A 14,960-nucleotide genomic window follows, 5' to 3' on the forward strand; every position below is an offset into this window, starting at 1 on the left:
GGATGATTTCTCGGTGTGTGGGTTTGACTTTGAGAATTGCCTCATTAATCTTGAGAAAATCCTAGAGAGATGTGTAGAAGTTAACCTTGTGTTAAACTGGGAGAAGTGCCACTTTATGGTTAAAGAAGGCATAGTGTTAGGACATATAATATCTGAAAGAGGAATTGAGGTCGACAAAGCAAAGATAGAAGTAATAGAAAACCTTAACCCTCCTAAGACAGTTAGAGAAGTCCGAAGTTTTCTTGGACATGCTGGTTTCTACCGACGCTTCATCAAAGATTTCTCTAAAATAAAAAAACCCCTGACTGGCCTTCTGATGAAAGACATTGAATTCATTTTCGATGAAAAATGTATTGAAGCCTTTAATCAGTTAAAACAAGCACTAATTTCAGCACCCATTTTACAAACTCCGGATTAGACTAAACCCTTTGAAATAATGTGTGATGCTAGAAATTTTTCTATAGGAGTTGTTTTAGGGCAAAGAAAAGATAAGAAATTACATGTAATATATTACGCTAGTAGAACCCTAGATGCCGCTCAACTAAATTATACAACAACAGAGAAGGAACTCCTAGTTGTGGTCTTTGCAATTGATAAATTTAGGTCTTATCTTGTCGGATCTAATATTATAGTCTATACAGACCATGCAGCTATCCGTTACCTTCTAAGCAAAAAGGATGTGAAACCTAGATTACTCAGATGGATCCTTTTGCTATAAGAATTTAACTTAGATATTAGAGACAAAAAAGGAACAGAAAACGTAGTTTCTGACCATCTTTTCAGACTAGAGCATTTGAAGCCAGACCATTTACCTATAAATGATGATTTCACCTATGACAGATTGATAGCTAAGTTAGATATCGTTCCCCTTGATCCTTATAGACACAACCATGGGACAGTTTCAGAAATTAGCAGAGTACCATGGTACGCTGATTTTGTGAATTATCTAACCGCTGATATCATACCACATGACCTCAACTATCAACAGAAGAAGATGTTCTTTAAAGATATAAAGCATTTCTATTGGGACGAACCACTCCTTTTCAAAAGAGGAACATATAACATATTTCGACGTTGCGTCCTAGAAGAAGAAGTCAGAAATATCATAGAGCATTGTCACTCTTCACCCTATGGTGGACATTCAAGCATATCCAAGACATACGCTAAAATCCTTCAAGCTGATCTTTATTGGCCACCACTACGGCGTGATGTCCATACCTATATTGTCCAATGTAACCGGTGCCAGCACGCTGGAAACATCTCAAGATGCGACGAAATGCCTTTGAAGAACATCCAAGAAGTGGAATTATTTGATGTTTGGGGTATTGATTTCATGGGACCTTTTCCATCTTCGATGGGAAACAAGTACATTTTGGTAGCAGATGACTATGTTTCCAAATGGATAGAAGCTATAGCCGCACCCACTAACGACACAAGAGTGGTCATCAAGATGTTTAAAAATAACATTTTTCCCAGATTTGGAGTACCACGACTTGTCATAAGTGACGGTGGATCACATTTTATATCTAGGATATTTGATAAACTCTTAAGAAAGTATGGAGTAAAACACAGAGTAGCAACACCATATCATCCCCAAACTAATGGTCAAGTGGAAGTATCTAACAGAGAGATTAAGCAGATCTTGGAGAAAACTGTTTCTATATCCAAAAAAGATTGGTCTAAAAAGCTAACAGAAGCACCGTGGGCTTACAGAACTGCTTACAAAACCCCTATTGGAACTACACCATACCAATTGGTCTACGGGAAGTCATGCCACTTACCTTTTGAACTCAAGCACAAGGCATATTGGGCCATCAAGACCCTGAATTTGGATTACCTAGCATCTGGCGAGAAGCGAATCCTCGATATCCACAAATTGGAGGAACTCCGCCAGAACGCTTACGAGAACGCCATTATATACAAAGAACGAACCAAAGCATGACATAATAAGAGGATTGTGAAAAAGGACTTTAATGTAGGCGACTCTGTTCTCCTTTTCAATTCGAGATTACGAATTTTTTCAGGTAAGCTACGTTCGAGATGGACAGGCCCCTTCAAGGTTTCCAAAATCCTAAAATCTGGAGCAGTTGAAATCTGGAACAATTCCTGTAATCCATTTGTGGTAAATGGACAAAGACTGAAGCAATGCCAAGGAGGTGACATCCCCACAGAATGCCCTGGCCATACTCTGATCGACCCTCCAGTTCCTACCTCTGATATATAAAGTTTGAATCGTCAAGCTAACGACGTTAAACAAACGATGCATGGGAGGCAACCCATGATTTCTTTTCCTTTGCTTTAATTTTACTATTTCAATTTATATTTTTATTTGTTATATATATATGTTTAGACTAACATTTACAATATTTGCGATTTCAAGTGTCCTCTGTTTTTAACCTAACTTTTCAGGATGGAAAATTTCGTCACTATGCCAGTGATCTTTCGTGACCCAGTTCAGGAGCAGCGCTACGCCATGCTTTCCCAGCATCCAATGATGCCCACCAGATATCCTGATTCGAGTTGCATGGAGGCATTAGGCATTGAGCCTAGTGTCATACATTTGTGCAATCAGTTGCAATGGGATGAGTATACTGATTTGATGCATGTGACTTACAAGAACCTCACTTTGGAGTTCTTGAGCTCGTTGACCTACGAGCCCTATGACCGACGCGACTAGTCACCTGCTCATGATATTCCTACTGCATCACCTGCACACACTGCACCTTCTTCCTTTTACCATTTTGCTGGTACCACTCCCGATTTTTACATCACTGAGGAGATGTGGCGCGAGCACCTGGCTCGTGAGGAACGGCGTGACACCCTTCTGAATACCGTAAACCAACAATTGACAGATAATATGAGTTTTATGGTAGCTTCCCAGCAGCGTAGTGAGCAAGCACATCGGACTATCACTGAGTCCTTACTTGCGATCACTAATGAGCAGCATCGCCAGCGACTGGCTAATGAGCGTCACTTCCCACTTATCGAGGCCACCCAAGGGTCTCTCTTAGGTTGCTCTAGCCAGTTGCAGGAAGGAATTAGTACTCGTAGCAGACGTCGTCGATCCAGGCATCCTGACCAGGATGGTGACGGTAACGGTACCGGTGATCACCCATAGTTCTCTCTCTCTCTCTCTCTCTCTCTCTTCCAGGTTACTCCTACCCTATCTCATATCGAAACATTGAGGAAAATGTTCAGTTTAAGTGTGGGAGGAGATTTTTATCGCTTTTTATCACTTTCCTTTATTTTTTATGTTTTGTGTGTTTTAGTTGTTTGCTTTTTCTTTCAATAAATAACATGTGTTTGACGAGTCTTCTGTGTAGTGTATCCGCATTTCTCCCATTTCTTTAACCTTACCAAAAAAAAATTCTGAGCAAAGAAAACAGTGCATCTTGAATATTCAGGCTATAAGACAGGTTTATGACAGGATGTAAAATACTTGGGAAAACTTTTTCTAAAAATCGATATTGTCTTAACACCGTAGGCTTCATGATTATAAGAGTCGATCCTGATACCCCATATGTTGTGGCCCCAATTTTTGTTCTAAATAAGTCCTTAAGTAGTTTATCCTTGCAGTCAGCTCTGGCTTAAGCATGCTCTACATAGGGGACCGATGAAAATAAGTGAATGATCATAAAAATTCCTGATTTGTTCTCAAGTTATATGAAAATCCGGGCTAGGTGGCTCTCACACTGTCATTTAACCCATCAAAATAAAGACATATGCGAAACATGTAGAAGAAAAATAATATATATATATATATATATATATATATATATATATATATATATATATATATATATATATATATACAAGAATATGCCTATTGTTGGTTGGTTCAGAGGTATCTGGTGCTGAACTTGGTAGGGTGGATTACGATCCAATCCCCCACAACTGCAAATTGGGTTAAATAAAGGGGTTACACCAACTTATGTACCAGAGCCCCATGCTTAGAAAAATACAAAAATAATATGCCTATTGTTGGTTGATTCAGAGGTATCTGGTGCTGAACTTGGTAGGGTGGATTACGATCCAATCCCCCACAACTGCAAATTGGGTTAAATAAAGGGGTTACACCAACTTATGTACCAGAGCCCCATGCTTAGAAAAATAAAAAAATAATATGCCTATTGTTGGTTGGTTCAGAGGTATCTGGTGCTGAACTTGGTAGGGTGGATTACGATCCAATCCCCCTCAACTGCAAATTGGGTTAAATAAAGGGGTTACACCAACTTATGTACCAGAGCCCCATGCTTAAGATCACAATCACTAACCGGTCACTTTACTATGAGTATGTATGGATAACGGGCTTAATGTGATTGCACCTGAATGAAAAGGACTAGAAGAAAACGAAAAGAAGGCCTAGGTATGGTGGGGTAATGTGGATTGATTTGTAGAGGAACGAAGCCTATGACCGCGTTTGCGGGAAGTGTCACTACAATATCCTTAGTTCGATTCGTTAGTACCTATCGATACATTCCTTGAATGAACTTATAAGCTTTTTTGCCTTGAATTGACTCTGGTTGATATTGTTTTTCTTACACGAGCTATAAAGAGTTTTTGCTTGAGGACAAGCAAAGGTTTAAGTGTGGGAGAATTTGATCACACTAAATCACACCGTATTTTTGACTTGGATTTCACATGTTTATTAGGACTTTATTATCATTTTGCTTGGTTTATGCTCTTTTTATGTTATTTTCAGATATTTAGCTCTTTCGGAACCCTTTTAGAAGAAACGAAGCAAAAAGACCAAAAATTAGGGTTTTTCGGCAAATATTGTACACATGGCGTTGCACATGGCGGCCGCTATAGGAGAAGCCATGACTCATCATCCCTCAACCAGGAGGTAAATGCCACGTTCCCATGATCTTTCCCATTTCCACACATGGCGGGCGCCATGAAGGGGTGGCGGGCGCCACCTTTGTATTTCACGTTCCCACTAAGGAGAAGTTGAAGGGCATAATGGTCTTTGCAAGCTGTTGAATTCCTCTATAAATAGGTCATTCCATTTCATTTCCAAATCATCCAACTTAGTTTACAAAACTAAGACTATATTTATCATTTGTAAAGCGGTAATCCGTCACATCGGGGGTTATCGCACCTTAGTGAGATCGACTTGGAGCACTTCGATTTTGTTGTCGTCTTCAGAGTCGAAGGTTTATTTTCCATGTACCAGATTTAAAGCCTCCATTTTGATCAGGTTCTTATTTATCGCTTTTATTTATTTTAATTGTCCACGCTTTACTTTATTTAATTTCTGTCCACGCTTTACTTTATTTAATTTCTGCCCACGCTTTACTTTATTTAATTTCTGTCCACGCTTTACTTTATTTAATTTCTGTCTACGATTTACTTTATTTAATTTCTACCCACGCTTTACTTTATTTAATTTATATCCACGCATTACTTTATTTAATTTCTGTCCACATTTTACTTTATTTAATTCCTGTCCACGCTTTACTCGTTCTTTATGCCTTACATTCTAAAAACAATTTTTCATCATGACCAATATCGTTGTGTCTGTTTGTATTACCATGTCTGGCTAAATCTTTTAGAGGTTAGAATGTAAGGATCGTGGTTAAAGAGATGTTTCACATATTGAATCTGTAGAAATACTTTAAAGGCTGTTTTGATTTTTAACTTGAGTTTTCTGAAACAAACTTTGTTAGTTTTAACTATTCAAGGAGTGCGAAAGCACCCTGGCTTAGTTAACTAGGAATTTTTATCACTTTAAGGAAAACCAATTTTTGAAAGTGTTTTCGGATGCGTTGATAGATTTAAAATCATGAAACTCCTTGGGTAACACTTTCCAAATCAAAATCACTTTTCAACTAAGTTTACGAGTCTTATTTCTTAAAAATAAGTTTACTACTTTAGCATTCTGCGCACCTTTTATAAGTGACAATAAAAGGCCTTAATTTAAGGGTAAACTCGGTTCTGAATACGCGAAAGCGATAGTTCCTGTTAAATGGATTCTTTTCAAGAGTAGAAAATATTGCCCCATAAGTAGTTCTATTTAGACAATCGAAACATCGTTTAGCTGACGTGAAATACATTCAAACATGTCTTTATCTGCACTGCATTTATTACCTCATTTATTTACTATTATTTTGCAAAATCAATATCTCTTTTATACCGCCTTAGATAAACATCGTAACAATAGTAATCGATAGATTGACGATTTGGTCTCTGTGGGATCGATATTCTTTTATATTACTCTGACGCGATTCGTGCACTTGCGAATACGGTGATCAGTTGACATCTTGCGGGCATACATCATAAGATGACTGAGCGGACAAGAGTTCCCTTTATACTTTTCAAAGTCAGGCACTTTGAACTTCACTGGGATTTTGTCATTGGGCATTAAGCACAACTCAGCAGCACTCTTCCCAAACAGATCTTTACCTCTCAACATCTCAATTCCTTATGCAGCTCAAGAAACTGATATTTCATATCGTTCATCTTCTCATAAACATCCCGACCCTTAGATGGTTCGGAATGATAGATGGTATCTTCTACACGAGGAAAAGTGTGCACAACGGGAGGTGGCACGGACATGATCGGGCTAGATGTCGGCATGGAAGAAAAAGTAGGTGCAAAGCCTTCGAGCACAAAGTTGGGCGGCATTCCCCATGGGAATACGGCAGGCATATTCGGCACGAAATGGGCGGCAGCAGCAGGCATGGTAGAGGTAGCCACCTCTGAAATAACAGTCCTTGCAGGAGGAGTTGCATGCGTTGGAGAAGCTTGACTCTGAGCAGCAAGAACTGACTCTATCATGGCAGTCAGGCGGGCGATCACGTCCTTCAACTCTTTGTTCTCTTGCTCTAAAAGTTCCATGATTTTCTGATGATTGGCTCGGGTATTGTACCGGTGAGTCAGCTTGGTTAAAGCACAGAAGAAACATCAATTAGACACCTGGCGAAAACCTGCTTATGCAAATGATGTATGAAATGTAATGCTTGATTATTTTTATTTTCAAGGAACTTGCTATATCATTTGCAAATATATAATATTTAAATGGCAATTGCAACAATTTGATATGACCAAAAATCTCTTTTTATTTATATAAATTGGAAGGATTACACTGAGTACAATTTCAGAAACCAAAAGAAAAATACAAGAGAAAAGGAGACTAGTCATCCTAAGGATCCCTAACAACAATGTCAGAAGATCTGGCTGGAGGCGCGTACTTCCTTCGAATGTGACGGATCTCGGTCCCAAAAGAAGCCTTCATCTGAGTCTTCTCGAGGACAAGCTGATCAACAATCTTCCTCCAAGTAATGGAAGGCTGAGGCATGCTAGAAGATGAAACCTTTGGCTCTCTCTGTCTCTTCGTCACTCGATCTTCAAGTGGCTCGATAAGTGCATCCTTTTATTTAGATTCCAACTGCAACTCCTCATGCTTCTTGCTCAAAGCACGGAAACGCTCTTCCCACATATTCTTCTCTTGCTTCATCTTGATGAGCGCGTCTTCCAACTCCTCTATATCTTGGTTATGGAGAGTTAATGGCTCAACCACAACCATAGACGTAGGTCTTTCACAAGGATAAGGCATCTTCAACTCCAAAGCTCTCTTCTTCAGCCAAAGAGTGTAAGCTTCCAAAGCTACACAATTGCACGGACCAAGCTCGGATCTTCCTTTCCTATGCACATTATGCCAAGCATGCACAATCTTTTGCTTCAAATATTGGGAATCTTTACCCTCTTGATAGAAAAGACCTTCTAACAACATGTTATTAGGTTTGTCTCTCAAGGGGAACCCAAGTTGACGACGAGCCAAAGCAGGGTTGTTGTTAATTCCTCCTTGTGTACCAATGAGAGGCACATTAGAGAATTCACCACAACTATCAATAATCTCCAAACTTCTTAAAGACTAATCATACCAAACCATATCATCATTAGTGAGAGACATAAGTCTCTAAGACCACCTTAGACATTGTTTGTTCTCCCCAAAAGTAGGCGCCTGAGGCAAGTGCGAAATAAACCACTTGTATAGAAGCGGAATGCAACAGACAATCGTTCCACCACCCTTAGAATTCCTTAGATGCAAAGACAAATACATATCACCCAACAAAGTAGGTATATGATTCCCAATCAAGAAAAGTCTAACGGCGTTAACATCAACAAAACCGTCAATGTTAGGGAACAAAGCTAATCCATAGATGAGCAACACAAAGATAGCTTCAAAAGCATCCACACTACCAGCTTGAGCAAAAGTAGTAGCTTCCTTGATGAGGAAAACAGATGGCAAACCAAATAACCCTCCTTTCTTCACCCAATGAGCCTCTATCTCAGACTTCTTCAAGCGAAGAGCTTCAGCAATAATACTAGATCGGGGAATCTCCTCCAATCCACTAAAAGGAATTCTACCAAAAACAGGTATCCCTAAAAGATGAGAATACTCCTCCAAGGTAGGCACAAGCTGAAAATCTGGGAAAGTGAAACAATGGTAGAGAGGATCATAGAACTGCACTAGCACACTCAAGAGTCCTTCACCCACATCAGCAGACAAGATGGACAAAAGCTTCCCATGACGTTGTTTGAAGTCCAAGGGATCTAATACAAAAGATGCTAGCTTCCTTAACTCTTTCAAGTCGAGACATCTGAAACTGTACTTCTTAGTATTTCTTCGTCCACAATCCATGGTCTGAAAATATTTGCAAATGACACCTTAGTTCCTTGAAATCCAGAAAAGATGGACAGAATGTTATGATGCGCATGAATGCAACAATCACAAATAAGGGATCACACACAAGGCAAACAAAGGTCAAGGGATGAATCAAGTCTTTGTCAAGATCAATCATCCATCTTGGGGGATTATGGTTTTCACCTTATCAACACCCAAGTTTCATTGATATTGACAAGACTTGATTGGATCAACCAAGAATCAGAGGTTTGTTGCAAGTCACGAGCATGGAGCCTGGGTAAGAACCATCCCAAAGGAGTGAACTAAGGATAAAAACTTATAGATCATGTTCTGAAACGTTCCTAGAGTCTTAATTCCATCTATCGAATATTACAGGTTAAGATGATTGACTCATCGACCCATAATATTCTCAAGAGAAACTCGTTTGAGTGCAGTATCGCGTAACAACTATTATTAAGTCTACACTTGAACAGTTTCCGCATTATGTCTTAAATAGGCCAAGATGGGTTAAATGTTATAAGGTCCTCAGCTTCTCAGACCCAATTAGAAATAGTAATGCCTAACCACAAATACTTGTGTGACATTTCCAAATCCAAAGGAGTCTCCACTGAGCGGATGGATCTCAAGCCAACTTGTTAAGAACTACTCCACACAAGTCGAACATGACTATACCATCCTCCTATCTTAATTGCACTCAAGTTCGGGTTAGAACTTATCTCACCACTCAGAGATCACCAAGCATAACAAGCATATTATATCACACATATATATATACAAACATCACATATATACAAATATATTCACACAAAAAGTAGGCTAAACCCACTGGAGACTACTCCACAGCAGAGTTGCCACTTAATTTCTGTAGCGGTAAATTCATGATCATCAAGCTATTGACAAGATAGAGATCAAATAACAAGATTCGCCACCACGATTTTATTGTTTCCAAGGGAAAAGGGAAAAGTACTAAAAAAACCCAAAACTAAGAAGTTTCCAAATCAAAACTAATAAAAAGTCAGAGATCACAGGTAAGGGGGTTAGTTACACAGAGGGAAGATGTTAGCACCCAAAGTGTTCTAGGTACTCTTAGGGAGCCCTTTTTGTGTGCATAGGTATTTTGTATAAAGTGATGTTTACAAACAAATAGAATGGGGGATGAGAAAAGACTTCGTTAATTATATTTTTGCGTTTGACAAGACCTTCGGTCTTATGCCTACGTACCAACATAAAAATGAGGGATCAAAACCTTGTAGTTCGTGATACAAATTTTAAAGTGGATGCATTACTTTTAACAAAAATTAAGTTTGAAAGGCACAAAGGCCTAAAATGGTTTGAATGAGTTAGTTATTTTTGGCTTTTTGAAAGTTTAAGTCAAGTACAGTTAAGTTTATTTACAAGTTTGATTTAAGAAAAGAAGTTTGAAAATGCAATGACATAAGGCCAAAGTTTCTATCTTTTTGCAAAAAGGTCAAAGTTTGGAACAAAATAAGTTCAATCAAAGAAGATTTTGAGAAATGGAGGGAGAGATTTTGAAATTAAAGAAATGGGAGATAAGATGAAGAGACTATCCTATGTACAAAATTAAAAGTTTAGAGTTGAAAAGATCTGACCAAGTGGGTAGCAATCCAATAGACAAGTATGTCAATAGAAACCCAGAATTCCCTTGGACTTTTTAGAATCAAGCAACACACAAATGCACAATTATATCATCTTGAAGAGAAAGGAAGCAAATAAAGATGGCCACACCCAAGCTTATCCATTCCATGATCTTTTCCAAAATAACCCATGCAACAAATGAATTTCACAAGTCACAGGTTCAAAATAACAGCTTCACAATGATCATGTTACAGATGAACTTAGAGAGGTCTTCAAAGATGTATCAGATGAAGTTCAAATTACAAGCATTTGGTTCTTCAATAAGTTGGCATTAGCAAAGTCCATTAGCATAGGAAGGTTGCCTAGATTCTAAGTCCATTTGTCCAAGATCAATCCAACAGTCCACTCAAAAGTTTTTTAGGGTTTTGTTATTATTATGTACATTAATGGTCAAACACCACACAAAAAAGCAAAGTATACACAAACAAAATATATCACACAATATGGTCCAAATGGACAAAGTGAAAATTGCATTAATATAAACAATTAGAATAATATGAACAATGGCAAATGAAATAGCGTCCTAAAAGTAAATTGCATTAAAGTAAAAGCTTGAAATTAAAATTTAGTAGTTAATTAATTAGAAGTTAGTATTGTTTTGATTTTTCTTTCAAGAGATTCTTTGGAGAACACTCAACCCACTTATCACAAGCATGAATCCTTGAACCAAAACATCTTCCAAAGGAAGGAAAGAAGGCCAAGTTTCCACAGAATACCAGGAAAAAGGGGAGACTTACAATCTCACTAACTAGAATGCTTATGCCTTTTATGTCCCAAATTTAGCGCTATCTTAAGCAATCGTAATTGGACTTATGTAGAAGTCACAACCATTTGAGGTCGGGCAATAGAATTTTGGTGTTAATGCATGTTAGAGACATAGTATAATGGACTATGCTCATGAAACATACCACACACAAAAAAGAATATGCAAAAGGTGTGGCCTAATCTCATCCATACTCATGTCAATTTTTCAATCAACTAGCATTAGGACTTTGAGATGTCATAGGCCAAATGGAATGAATGAATGAATAAAGGGAATAAGATGAAGTGGGAGGGGAATGAATCAAAACACAAATTGGTCAAAGGAGGACTTTTACCAAATTAATATCCTCCATTCATTTTGGGAGATGGAATGTACATTCCATCAATCCCCTAAATCCAATGATATTAACTTGACAAAGTCAAATCAACCTGAAACAAGGCCCAATAACAAGAGTCAAACATAAACAAGTCATCACAATTGGTCAAAAAAATTATTTGGCATTTATTCAAATTAAAAATAATAGTGCATTTAAATTAAATATGGTATGTCCAATTCCTAAAATCCCATCAAAATATCAAATAAATGGCCATGAGATTTATCATACGTTAAACAAGGTCAAAGGACCTTGGAGAAAAAATTTCATAATTTTTGGACATTTAAAAATATTTTTAAATAATTAAAAACAAATGAAAAATCAATTAATTCATGAAAAATATTAATAATGATCCAAAAAATAATTTTAATTCAGAATATGAAATAGAAAAATATTTGAATTTTTTTTGGTGAAAGTCCCATATTTTTTGGATCAATATTGAATTTAGTATGAATTATTGAAAATAATGCAATAAAAATGAAAATTAAAATACCAGAAAAAAGGTGGACCACTTGATCTCCCTCATTAATTGAGGTGGCAGATCAAATGGCTAGAAACGCGCGTTCCACCATGGTCTCAAGTCAGCCCACCACAACATTGGTATTTAAAACGCACGCTCCAGATTAAAACAAATCAGGAGGATCCTGTGGCAGTGAGACATGCCAGCGCATGGCCGAAGCTGTAGCTTTGGTCTTCTTCTCTGTTGGACCTCACCGGACTGGTCCACCATCAACCATCACCAAAACTAAAAACAAGGACATGATTTCAAAGTAAAAGTGAAACTGAGCTCGAATCTGGCCTCAATTCACTCTAACTCCAAGTATATTGAGAGATACATGGAGTTGAAATTTGAGGTACATGAATTGAGTTGCTTTGATTTGGCCTCAAAGCAACTCAATCTTTTTTCCTACATTGGTATGACTTTAGAAAACCAAAGAATCAATAGAATTAAGCAAGAATTTTAGAGAATCGAAAAGATCAAAATTTCTGGAAAATACCTTCAATGGAGGTCTGGATTCAACTGATCTTGATCTTTCTTGTGCTTGATCTCACTCCACTTGCTTGCAGAAGAAGTATTAGAAGCTTACAAGACTGTGGATTCCTGGAGATTTGAATTTCAAAACAGTGGAAATTCAACCTTAAATTCAAATGAATTTCTCAGGTTTATCCTTTGCAAAGTGAGGGTTTGAGATGGGGGATCAAAGCTGGCGCGAATGTGTGTGAAATTCTGAGCAATTGTGGCTTGATTTATAGCTGAAATCATTGATATTTGCACACTTGAAATCACTTTCCAAATTTGGTCATTGATGATGCATGGATGCATGGGCGCACATAGGCCCATAAAATCAATTCCATAAGTCCACAAATGAATGTTGGATAGTCTGAATTGGGCTTGGATTGCAAGGCAAGTGTGCATTTGGATTTGAAGTTTGATCCTTGCCAAGTGATGTCACCATGTTCATGCCATGTGCAGCCTATGCATTCCTTGTCCGAAATGAATGAATTTGAGCTTTTTGGAAAGGTGAGATCAAGAGGAACAACTTTCATGTTCAACACTTTTTCATTTGGAGCTCGGAACTTGGAGAAATTTGAGGTGGAAGTTTGGAAATTTTTGACATATCAAAATTTTTCTAAGTGTCAAGTCATATGTCTCAATATTCCACCTTGCTTAACTTTTCATATGAGCTTCAAATGAGAAACGTGTCTTCATAAAAGTTGTAGATCTCTCAAATACTTTCAAAATGATCACAAATTTCATGTCATTTGGATTTGAAATGATAGAGTTATGCATTTTTGAAGTTTGGGAAAATCACTTGATCAATGGTATAGGTCAAAAGTGACCTATAATGTAACATCATATCAAATTCTAAATAAATTTGAATTAGCTCCCACTCTAAACATCAAAGTTGAAGTAGAAACACTAAATTTGATTGTGCAACTTGTAAATATTTCATCTCATAAAAATTGAGCAAGTTATGGCCTTGGGAAGTTGACTTTCAAATTAGGGTTTAGACAAAATGACCTATAATGTTTCAACATAGAAAATGATTTTCCAAGCAAAACTAGCTCTAGGTCTCAACATGAAAGTTGTTTGGAATTCCATTTAGAGTAAGGTTTATCTGGGGAATCATTTTCATATGGTGAAAAGTATAGGAGATAGGGTCTAGGGCGACCCAGTTTTGATGAGATGAATCCATCTGGCCAACCACCATCAACCAACTTGCTAATTTCTAATTCTCTTGACTTTCTAGGCTCATGGTAGATCATATATGCATAAGATGATGAATTTTGAAGTGTCCCTTGATCATTTTGATCAATTGGTGAGATAGCTTGTTGGAGAAGTTACTCAAGATACCCAGTCAAACTAGGGCTTCCAAGGCACATCACCCTCAAACTCTTGAAGAGAACTTGATCAATATAACATGTAGGAATCAATGGGACTCATATATGATGCTCATAATCATTATTGGATCAATTCTTTGTTATTCTCTTTGTTCATAACGGTCTCAAACCCTATATGTGAACTTGATGAATCAATGGAATCATGCCCTTCCTACAAAAGAGTTAGACAAATGCAAAGACATATTTTTGGTATTTTGGTTAGTGAAATGATAAAATACAAGTATGATATAATCACAAAGTGCTTGGTGATCTCCCCTAAAACAAACCTAATGAAAAGGGGTAAGGGGGATGCCAAGGTATGATCTCAATGTTAATGCTTATGATGAAACTCCAACTAAGATTTTTAATCATTAATATCATCTCCTGCAAGCTTCTAGAGTCAAGCTAAGCCAAATTGGAAGCAAGATCAAGCTGATTTGAAGCTCCCCAAAGGTGAGATTTCAGATACTTCTCTTCTTAGATTCTCCCTCATATCTCATCCATTTTGATTGATTGTTGGTTTGCTTAAGTCCTACCAATATAGGCAACAAGATTGGGTTGCTTTAAGGTTAAATCGAAGAAACTCAATTCATGATCCTCAAAGTTCAAATCCATGTATCTTTCAATATAGTTGGAATTGGACAAAATTGAGGCCAGATTCGAGCTCCTAAGCATTTTTTCTTTAAAACCATGTCCTTGTTTTTCCTTTTGGTGAAGGATTATGGTGGACCAGTCTGGTGAGATCCATCGGATAAGATGACTGGGGCCCTAGCTCCGGTGGTGCGTTGACACTCTCTCAACCTTTTGATCCATTCAAAACATTTTAATCTCGTCCCTTGCTTTTGATTACCATGTATGTGGCGCAGTTGATTGAAATGTTTGTGGAACGCGCGCGCTTGGCCATCAGATCTACCACCTCAATTAATGAGGGAGATCTCATGGCCCCTGACTTTTCACATTTTCTGATTTTTCATTTAATTGTGTTATTTTGTTTAATTCATAATAAATCCATTTTTAATCCAAAAAATATGGGACTTTCACCAAAATGAAATGTATATTTCATCTCCCAATATGAATGAATGGTTTTGATCAGATGAAATACCTCTCATGATCAATTTGTGTTTCTATTCCCCCCC

The sequence above is a fragment of the Lathyrus oleraceus genome, chromosome 4, assembly GCF_024323335.1.
Source record: "Lathyrus oleraceus cultivar Zhongwan6 chromosome 4, CAAS_Psat_ZW6_1.0, whole genome shotgun sequence".
In the NCBI taxonomy this organism is placed as follows: domain Eukaryota; kingdom Viridiplantae; phylum Streptophyta; class Magnoliopsida; order Fabales; family Fabaceae; genus Lathyrus; species Lathyrus oleraceus.